Source organism: Trichosurus vulpecula, chromosome 1 (genome assembly GCF_011100635.1).
Source record: "Trichosurus vulpecula isolate mTriVul1 chromosome 1, mTriVul1.pri, whole genome shotgun sequence".
Lineage (NCBI taxonomy): Eukaryota > Metazoa > Chordata > Mammalia > Diprotodontia > Phalangeridae > Trichosurus > Trichosurus vulpecula.
In genome coordinates, this window is record NC_050573.1 from 181119934 (window position 1) to 181131529 (window position 11596).

Here is an 11596-nt window from a genome sequence, read left to right on the forward strand (position 1 = left end):
TTGAGGGGATGTCCATTAACTGGGGAATGGCTGAATAAGTTGTGAAGTATGATTGTAATGGAATACTATTATACTATAAGAAATGATGAGCAGGATGCTCTCAGAAAAACCTGGAAAGACTTACGAGAACTGATGCAGGATGAAGTGAGCAGAACCAGGAGAACATTGTACATAGTAACAGCAATGTTGTATGATGATCAGCTGTGAATGACTTAGCTATTCTCAGCAATACAATGACATAAGACAATTCCAAACAACTCATGATGAAAAATGCTGTCTGCCTCCAGAGAAAGATCTGATGAAGTCTGAATGTAGATTAAATGATATTCTTTCACTTCATTTTTTTCATGGTTTTTTTTGGGGGGGTGAACTGTGTTTTCTCACAACATGACTAATGTGGCAATATGTTTTGCATGAATGTACATGTATAACATATCAAATTGCTTGCCTTCTCAATGAGGAGAGAAGGGAGAGAAGAGGGAGGAAGAGAATTTGGAACTCAGAATTTAAAAAAAATCCAAATGTTAAAAATTGTTTTTACATGCAATTGGGAAAAAATAAAATATTATTAAAATTAATTTCCCTATCTTCCTATCTCAACCCCATCTCCTTAATATCCCATATGCATTTTGTTTGTTCCCATTTCTATGCTTTTGGCCACGCTATTTTTCAGATATGCCCTTAGGTTTAAAAAAATAGTTAAAGCTGAATTTAATATATTGTTGTAGATGTTATAGGATTGCAAAGGATCTCAGAGGTCATCTAATTCAACCCTCTCATTTTATAAATGAGAAAACTGAGGACCTGGGAAGTTAAATAATTTTCCAAAATTCCCAAAGTTAGGAAATTGTAGAGTGGAAACACTCTTTCCAGTCTACCACATTTCCTGTTCCATTGTAAGACATATTGACCTTTTTCAAGAAATATTTTTGGTTATTCTGGGCCAGAGTTGCTAAGGTTATTGCTGAGGGACAACAGCTACCAAGGTTAATTAGTAACACCAGTCATTGTGTATAGAACAAGTCAGCAGTTCTTGAAAGAGAAAGCTCGAAGGAAGAAGGGGAACCGAGAAGTGGAAAACTACCTCCTTTTTTCCTGGTGTAGAGAAAAAAAGTGAGATGAGGAATTTTAAGATGTAGGTGATGAGAAGATGCTATGCAGTTCTCTCTTTTTTTTCTGCTTCTTCGAGACGACTGAGTGAAGTTGAAAGGGAATGAAAAGTAGGCTGCTCAAAAAGAGGTAGCCATATAAATGATTATTTCAGATGAAATATTGACTTGTTAGGGGAGATCCGACAGAGCACTTAATGACAAACTGACCTGAAGTGCTAGAGCCATGAGTGACCTCTTTGGGAGAAGTTTTATCCCCTCCCTCAGGTTAAAATTTAGGGTTAGTTATAAAGGAATATTCTAATAGAGGCTTGTATATGAGGTTTTGCTGTTGTGGCTGTTGTTTAATCATGTCTGACTCTTTGTGGCCCCATTTGGGGTTTTCTTGGCAAAGATACTGGAGCGGTTTGCCATTTCCTCCTCCAGTTCATTTTATAGGTGAGGAAACTGAGGCAAACAGGGTTAAGTGATTTGTCCAGGGTCACACGGCTAGTAAGCGTCTGTGACCATTTTTGAATTTAGGAAGAGTCTTTCTGATTCCAGGCCCAGAACTTGATCCACTGTGCCACCTAGCTGCCCTTGTATATGTATATAAGGTTAGGGTGAGATTAAATTGAAAAGAAAATTTAATGATGAGTAAAATATACCCAAAGGCATACACACAGACACACAAAATTATTTTATAATACTTCTATTTATCAGCTCTTTTCCTGGATGCAGATAGCATCTTACTTCATATGTCCTTTATTTTTAATTTGGTTATTTATAATAGTCAAAATGACTTAGTTACTTAAAGTTGTTCTTAATATTGCTGTTGCTGTAGAAAATGTTCTCTTGGTTCTGGTCACTTTGCTCTTCATATTGTGTGATGTTTTCCATGCCTTTCTAAAATCATTGAGGTCATCATTTCCTATAGCACAGCAATATTCCAACACAACCACACACCACAACTTTTTCAGTCATTCCCCATTTGATGGAGATCCCTGCAGTTTCCAGTTATTTGCCACCAAAAAGAGAGCCACTATACCCATCCCATTCATAGTCAAAGTTATAATTACTAATTGTGAATTTTCCTCCATTTTATTTTTACTATTTTCTTTCTTAGCTTTTCTTTTTGTCCTATTTTATCCTGTTACCTTACCTTCTCCCCCTACCTTCCACTTCATCTACCCCTCTAGGCATCCCCCCATCCTCTTTTTCCACCTTCCCACATCCCAATCCACACATCCCTCTAAAAGTCCTTCCCCCACCTTTTCCCAAGTTTTCTCACCTCTCTACATGTTCAGAAGACTTCTATACCCTTCCAGATGCACACTGTTTCCTCTTCAACCCAGATGAGAGTAAAGTTTCAACATTACCAGCTCTCTGCTCTCATCTGTATTAGTTCTTTTTTGTTGTTGCTGTTATTTTTATTTTTTTCCATTAATACATTTATTTTTATTTTGAGTTTACAACACTCAGTTCCTCAGGTTTTTGGGTTCCAAATTTTCTCTCCCTCCCTCTCCTCCCCTCTCCCCGCCTCCAAGATGGCATGTAATCCAATGTCAGTTCTACATATACCTTCACATTAAACTTATTTACATAACAGTCCAGTTGTAAAGAAGAATATCTGTATTAGTTTTTCCTCTCATGCCCCATTTTTATAATATGATGCTCCCTTTTATCTTTTCCTACCCAATTTTGTTTTTTAGAATCACCCCATCATGTACAACTCAGCCTCAACCTTTCTTTCAAATCACCTTAGTAATGATGACAGTTTTAAGGATACTGCTAGCATTTTCATACATAAATATAATAAGTAAACAGTTTGACCTTAATGAGTGCCTTATAATTAGTCTTTAATGCTTAATGTTTTCCTTATATTTCTTCTGGATCTTTGATATTGAATTTTCCATTGAGTTCTGGTCCTTTTGTTACAAATACCCGAAAGTCTTTCAGTTCATCAAATGACCATTTTTTTTTCCCATTCAGGATTATATTTAACTTTGCTGGGTAAGTTATTCTTGGATGCAACCCCAGCTCTTTTGCTCTTCAAAATATAATATTCCAAGACTTGTGTTTTTTTAGAGGAGAAGCTGCTCAGTCTTGTGAAAGTCTGACTGTATTTCCATAGTATTTAAATTGTTTTTTTTTTCCTTATTTGCAATATTTTCTCCTTAACCTGGGAGTTTTTAAAGTTGGCTATGATATTCTGTAAGTTTTCCTCCTGGTATCTCTTTCAGGTGGTAAATGGCAGATTTTCCCATTTCTACTTTATCCTCTTGTTCTAAAACCTTAGGGTAATTTTCTTTAATAATTTCTTGTAATATTGTATTGAGCTGCTTTTTTTGATCAAAACTTTCAAGTAGTTCTGACAATTTTTATATTGTCTCTCCTCAATCTGTTCTCCAGATCAGTTGCTTTTCTGATGAGATGTTTCAGAATCTCTTCTATTTTTTCTAGTTTTATTATTTCTTGGTGACTTATAATGTCATTCAATTCCTCTTGCCTAATTCTAGTTTTCAAAGAGTTATTTTCTTCCTTAAGATTTTGGACTTCTAAAAATGCTCTAAATCACTACCAATTAGAGAAATGCAAATCAAAACAACTCTTAGGTACCACATCTCTCCTGTCAGATTGGCTAAAATGACAAAACAGGAAAATGATAAACGCTGGAGAGGATGTGGGAAAATTGGAACATTGCTATGTTATTGGTGGAGTTGTGAGCTGATCCAGCCATTCTGGAGAGCAATTTGGAACTATGCCCAAAGGGCTATTAAAATGTTCATACCCTTTGACCCAGCAATACCACTTCTAGGGCTGTATCCCAAAGAGATCACACAAGTGGGAAAAGGACCCGTATGTACAAAAGTATTTCTAGCAGCTCTTTTTGTAGTAGCAAAGAATTGGAAATCAAGGGATTGCCCATCAATTGGGGAATGGCTGAACACGTTGTGGTATATGAACGTAATGGAATACTATTGTGCTGTAAGAAATGGGGAAGATACGGACTTTATAATAACCTGGAAAAACCTACATGATATAATGCTGAATGAATGGAGCAGAACTAGGAGAACATTATACACCACCATAAATATATTGATTCTGTGACGACTAACCTTGATAGACTTGGCTCCTCTTAGCAATACAAGGTTCAAAGACAACTCCAAAGGACTCATGAGGGAGAGAGCTATCTACATCCAGAAAAAGAACTATGGAGTCTGAATGCAGATTGAGGCACACTGCTCTCCTTTTTTTTTCCTCTTTTGTTTTTCTTGTTTTTGTTTCTTCTTTCTCATAATTCATTCCATTGGTCATAATTCTTCTTTACAACTTGACTATTGTGTAAATAAGTTTAATGCAAAGTTATATGTAAAAGATATATTGGATTCCATGCCATCTGGGGGAGGAGGGAGGAAGGGGAGGAAGAAAATCTGGAGCTCAAAATCATGCAGAACTGAGTGTTGTAAACTAAAAATAAAAATCTTAATTAAGAAAAAAGATTTTGGACTTCTTATTTCTAATTGGTTAACTTTCTTTTCAAATTTTCTTTGATGGCTTTTATTTTTTTCCTAATTTTTTTCCTTGATCTCTCTTATTTGATTTTTGAATTCCTTTTTAAGTTCTTCCAAGAACTCTTTTTGCACTCATGACCATTTGACATTACTCTTAGGAGTGGTTTTTTTTTTTTTTTACCTCACTATTTTCCTCTGAATATGAACCCTGATCTTTGTTTACGCCAAAGTAGCTATCTATAGTTAGGTTCTTTTTCCTTTGCTTACTCATTTTTATTTTGTTTAATTTTCTTTTTAGCAGCTTATTATTATTATTATCATTAGGTTTTAATCCTGAGTTGTGGTTAATATTGCTCTAGGCCGCAGGTCTCCCTTACTGTTATTTTCTGAATTCTGTCAGGGGGCTCAATCTCAGGGATCTCTCTCCTCCCCCAAACCACAGCCAAGGCTCCCAGCCACGCTGCCACGAAAATGTTCTTGCTTTTTGTCACAGTATTCACCAGGTGTGTGCTCACTCTTCCTGGCCCACAGCCACAACCCGGGATCATGTCTGGTCAGCACCACTGGGCCTGGATTCCAGAAACAGCAGGGGGTCCTTCAGTCTTGCCCCACTCAACATCTGCTGTCCTTAAATGAAAGTTTGTGAGGTTAAAGTTCTTGAGGTGAAATTTCTTTCCTACAGAGCTGCCCTCAGGGCCTACTGTTTGTTGATTCAGCCTGGAGGTGTTTACATTTCACTCCAGACAGTCTTTCTTTTATAAAATACCTTACCTCTGGTCAGTCTCTCCATCTGATTCTTAATTACTTTGTATTTCATGCCCCCTGATATACTGGGCCAGAAGGAGGCTTAGGTATACAGCAGAATTACATCCTACATAAGGAGTGGAGTCTAAAGTCTGAAGAAAAGGTAAAAGTCACCTATAGTCAAAATTATCTCCTCTCCCCATCAGGTCTCCAAAGTGAATAGCATGCCTCAAATGTATAGACTATGTGGATTGGCTTCAAGGGCAGGGTTGGCTGAACTAGGTAAAGAATCAGAGCTAGACCTTTGTTGTAGCTTGGCCAAACATCTTCATTCCTTCACTCCATACCTCCTTCCCTCTACAACATCTCTCCCATCTGTTTCTCTCTGCTCACACACCACTACTTTAGTTCAGGCCCTGAGGTACACTGGGAAGGTCCTCTGAAGCAAAACAACCAGCCTATGAGTGTGGGAAGTGAGCTAGAATATTGTGATAATGAGATTAAGATCAGCAGTTCATTCCCTATGTAAGTTAATATATTTTGCCCTGATCCATGAAACTACAATATTCCTGATTTGAGCCAGTATTTTATGAATAAAACACTGTTTTTATGAATATAGCCCGTTTTATAAATAAAAGTGTTTTATGTGTCACCAGTCACAAGGGAGACTAGGTGAGACAATGAAGATGAATGGAACATGTCCTGTTTCCGTAGCTCCAAAGGACTTTTTTATTTTCCCGATGGAAGAGCTTTACCTATTATCATATCCCCACGGACAACCCGACAGCTGAACCATTATCAGCACTGAAATGCCCGTTACAATATGTATGTGCGCAACTATTCGATTAGAATTTGTAATGCTAGAATACCTTTTTTTTTTTTTTTTTAAAACAAGCCCTCTAAAGACAATGCATGCAAGTTTGCCATTACTAGAAAAACTGGTGAGGCTAAGAAGAGGACAAACAAAAAACACAATGCCATTCTTTTATTCAATGGCTGGTGAGGAAAAACTGCAAGCTTTAGTTCTCCCTCCGCAGAAACAGATCCTTAAATCAAGGTGGAAGAAACATTGAAAATGTACTTTTGCTTCCAGTAGTTCTACTTCATTTGACAAATGCCTATTAGTCACTTCCTATGTGCGATGGTTTGTTCTGTGCATGGGGGAAGAGAACAAAGATAAAATAAGGCAGGATTGTTGCCCTCACAGAACTTCATTGGGACGGTACACGTATAACAGAGAAGCAGAATATAAACTAGAATGTAGGTGCATAGGGAATACAAAAGATGGTCACAGATTTGTGAGTTTGCCGAGGTATCCTGGGAAGGGCTCCTGAAATAACCACAATTTACTAGTTTGGGAAGTGAGCTGAATTCCAACTCTCTGATGAGATTAAACTCAGCAATTCATTCCCTACATAAGTAAATATATTTTGCTTTGGTTCATAGAACTACAATATTCTAAACTGAGCCAGTGTTTTATGAATAATTGTGTTACTTGTCACAAGGGAGAGTAGGTGAGACAATGAGCATGAATCTGCCTGTATCTATCACTTGTACATTTTATGGTAGTAATTTCTGGTATAAAAAAGGTTAACCTTGTGATATTTTTCTTCACTGTTAGCATCTTTGTATGTTTATCTCACCTGCACTTTTTTGTCTTTGGGATAATAATATGGCAGAATGGAATTATAAGAACGTGATTTAATTTCCTAAGTCATTAAATAGTTCACCTCATCTTAGATAGAGGTAGGAATCCTGCTTCTGACCCTTGACTAGCTCTGCGACTATAAGCAATTCCCTCAACTCTTTCCTCATTCCTAAAATGGACATAATGGTGTTGTTAGTGACCCTGTGTACCATGGCATGCTAACACAGTCCACAGGGTTTTCTTGGTGAAGATACTGGTGTAATTTGTCATTTCCTTCTCTAGTAGATTAAGGCAAACAGGTTAAGTGACTTGGCCAGGGTCACACAGCTAGTATCTGAAGCCAGATTTAAACTCAGGCCTTCCTGATTCCAGGTTCTAAATATTGGGCCACCTAGCTGCTTCCTAAATGGGCATACTATTTGTTACAGTGCTTCACAGGGTTATTATGAGGTCTAAATGAGATCAAGTATACAAAGAGCTTTGTAAAGCTTAAGGGACTACATAAATGTCATCTTAAATTGTTTGTAGGTTTAATTCTAATTCTTTCCATTAATTCCTAAAAAGTTTTGGGAAAGGAGGCAGGCAGAATTCTTTTTTTTTTATTTAATATTTTTAGTTTTCAACATTGATTTCCACAAGATTTTGAGTTACAAATTTTCTCCCCATTTCTACCCTCCTCCCCACCCTAAGATGGCATAAATTCTGATTGCTCCTTTCACCAGTCTGCCTTCCCTTAGATCCCATCCCCCCCCCCTCACCATATCCCCCTTCCCCTTACTTTCTTATAGGGCAAGATAGATTTCTATACCCCATTGCTTGTATATCTTATTTCCCAGTTGCATATAAAAACAACTTTTTTTTTAAACATTTGTTTTTTAGAACTTTGAGTTCCAAATTCTCTCCCTTCTTCCCTCCCCACTCACTTGCCTTGAGAAGGCAAGCAACTCAACATAGGCCACACATGCATCATTATGCAGAACACTTCCAAAATAGTCATGTTGTGAAAGACTAACTATATTTCCCTCCATCCAATCCTGTCCCCCTTTATTCACTTCTCTTCCTTGACCCTGTCTCTTTTCAAAAGTGTTTGCTTTTGACTACCTCCTCCCCCACTCTGCCTTTCCTTCTATCATCCCCCCCTTATCCCCTTCCCCCAATTTCCTGTAGGTTAAGATACCCAATTGAGTGTGCTATTCCCTCCTTAAGTCAAATGCGATAAGAGCAAGATTCACTCATTCCCTTCTACCTGCCCCCTCTTCCCTTCCAAGGGGGCAGGCAGAATTCTAACATCTCTAGAATTAGTTTTTGGATGATGAACTTCCTCTTGCTTTTCTTCTCAAAACTTTTTACCCAAACTAGTTGCATCTATGACTCAATCTTTGACTCAACAGTGGTAATTGATCACAACCATTATCTAGCCTGCTTCTAGGATTATACTGTATTTACTAAGCAGATAGTCAGTGGAGGAATAGTGTAGAACTTACTGGTGGATAATATTGCTGCCAAGGCCCAAGCGCAATGACTCACACAGACAGGTAGCCTTTGCTTTACACAACAGGTATGTTTCTAATAAGTCGTATGACAATTTGACAAAAGAAGGGCTCATTTCATTATTTTTTATAGTCAAGGAAAACAATTTGTTATATTGGTCATGTCTCATTCAATACCTAGAGTCCATCACCTTCCACTAAGAGGCAGGAGACATGTGTGATCACGGAGTTGATTGATCACTGCATTGATCAGAATTCATCAATTTTTCAATTATTTTCCTTTGTAACGTTGTGGCCACTGTACAGTTTTTTGTTTGTTTGTTGCTGTTTTACTCACTTCACTTAAGCATCAGCTCATATAAGCCTTCTCGGGTCTCTCTGAATCTGTTCCTTTGGTAATTTCTTCATAGCACAGTAATATTTCACTAGATTCTTTTGATAATTTATTTAGCCTTCTCTAGTTGATAGGAATCTATTGTTTCTAGGGCATATAGGTAGTGAAGTGAATAGAGTGCTGGGCCCTGTCAGGAAGACTCATCATCATGAGTTCAAATCTTGCCTCGGATACTAGCTGTGTGACCCTGGACAAGTCACTTAACTCTGTTTGCCTGAGTTTCCTCATCTGTAAAATGAGCTGGAGAAGGAAATAACAAACCACTCCAGTATCTTTGCCAAGAAAATTCCAAATGACGTGATGAAGGGTTAGACATGACCGAAATGAATGGACAATAAATTGTTTCCAGTTCTCTCCTATGTAAAAAAAAAAAAACTGCTATAAATATTTTTGTTTCATTCTGTTTTTGATCTCTTTGGGGATTACACGCCTAGTAGTGAATCAGAGTTTAGTGACTTTTGAGACATAGTTCCAAATTGCTTTCCAAAATAGGTGAACCACTCCACAGCTCCAACAACAGTGTTATTAGTGTACCCATCCTCCCCCAATTGTAGTTTCCTTGTCATTTTTTGCCAATCTAGGTGTATGAGATGGAAACTCAAACATGTTTTAATTAGCATTTCTTTTATTAATTTTTGGAGCATATTTTTCATATGATTGTTGATAGCTTGGATTTCTTCTGTTGAAACTTGCCTGTTCAAATCCTTTGACTATTTATCTATTGGAAAATGGCCCTGGTTTTGATATATTTGTATCAGTTCCTATGGTTATTAGACTTTTGTCAGAGATTTGCTGCTAGGACTTTTTTCTCTTGTTAGCTGTTTCTTTTCTAATGGCATCATTTTGTTTGTGCAAAACTTTTCAATTTCAGGTAATCAAAATTGTGCATTTTGCCTCTCCATCCCTTGTTTGGTCAAGAACTCTTCCATCTAGAGGAAGGCATCACTTTCACTTCTCTAATATATTTTTATGGCTTTTAAAATATTGGTCAATTTGGAGTTTATTGTAGTATATAGTGGTGTATATGTTGATCTAAGCTTAATTTCTAAGTCAGACTTTTTTTTTCTTTTCAACTTTCACAGCAGTTTTTATCAAAAAATAATTTCTTACCCCATTAGTTGGTGTTCTCAAGTTTACCAAACGGTACACTGGTACACTGAGTATGCTATTTGAATGGAGTGCCATTTGAATCAATAGCAATCACTTATTAAGTGTCTATTCTGTGCCAGGCCCTGTACTAGGTGCTGAGGATTCCAGTACAAAGAATAAAACAATGCCTCTTCTAAGGAGCTTTTATTGTAATGGGGGAGACAAGTACGTATATAAATATGTACAACACAAATACAAAGTAAATAAATACAACAGCACACAAAACAGCTCAATATAAGATAGTTTGGGAAGAAGAGCAAAGGCAGTTGGGGCATCAGAAAGGGCTTTGAACATGTTAGGACTTGAGTTGCATAATGAAGAAAAAGAAGTCCAAAGCATGTAAGATGATCAGGACAAAGGCACAGAGAACGGGAATGGAGACGTGATAGAAAAAGGGCCAGTCTGGCTGTATTGCAGTGTGGGGAAGAGTGTGAAGCTGGAAAGATAGGTTGGGGCCAGGTTGTATAGTACAATCATCAGATCTGTCCTTAAGGAGAATTACTCTGTGTAGTACAAAGCAATGTGTAGGATGGACTGGAGTGATGAGAGCCCAATTAGGAAGTTTTTGCAATAATCTGGGTGAGAGGTGAGGATGGATTAAGGTGAGTAGAAAGAAGGGGTTGGATGGAAGAGATGTTGTAGAGGTAGAAATGGCAAGACTTGGCAATAGATTGGATATGAGCTGATGGAAAGTGAGGAGTTGAAGATAATACTGAGGTTATGAACCTGAGAGACTGGATGGATGGTGTTGTCTTTAACAAAAATTCTTAAGTTTGGCAGGTTGAGGGTGTGAGGTAATCAGTAGCTGTTTTGGATATGTTGAATTTGAGATATCTCCATGGAAATACAATTTGAAATGTCCAATAAGCTTGGAGAAAGACTGAGGCTGGGTATATAGATCTGAGTCATTGGCACGGAGATGAAAGTTAACTTTGAGTTTACTCAGAGAGTATAAAGGAAAAAAAGGGTCTGGGACAGAATACTGGGCAACATGCACATTTATGGAGCAGGTTGTGAATGATGAGTCAGCAAAGGTGACTGAGATGAAAAGATCAGACAGATAAGAGGCTAACCAGGAGAGAACTATCACAGAAAACCCAAGGGGAGGGAGTCTCCAGGAGGAGACGGTGATCAACAGTGCCAAATGCAGCAGATACATCAAGAAGGATAAGGACTGAGAAAAGACCATCACATCTGGTGATTCAGGGATCACCGCTAACTTTGGAGAAAGCAGTTCCAATTGAGGAATGAAACCAGTTGCCAGAATGCAAAGGCTTAAGGAGAGGAGGCAAACTGGAGGCAACAATTATAGACAGTTTTCTCAAGGGAGTCGAGCTGAGAAAAGAGGAGAGATATAGGACATCAGCTTGAGGGGATGATAAGGTCAAGTGGCTTCCTAAGGATGGTGGACACAGGTATGTTTGAAGGCAATAGAGAAGAAACCAATAAGGAGAGGTTGAAAATTCTAGCATTGCAGGATGAATGGATTAGAAATCTTGATGCAGGCAAAGAATAGGTTTAGGAGGGATGTGGCATAGGGAGGGGTAGAATGATAAGATTATGGTGAG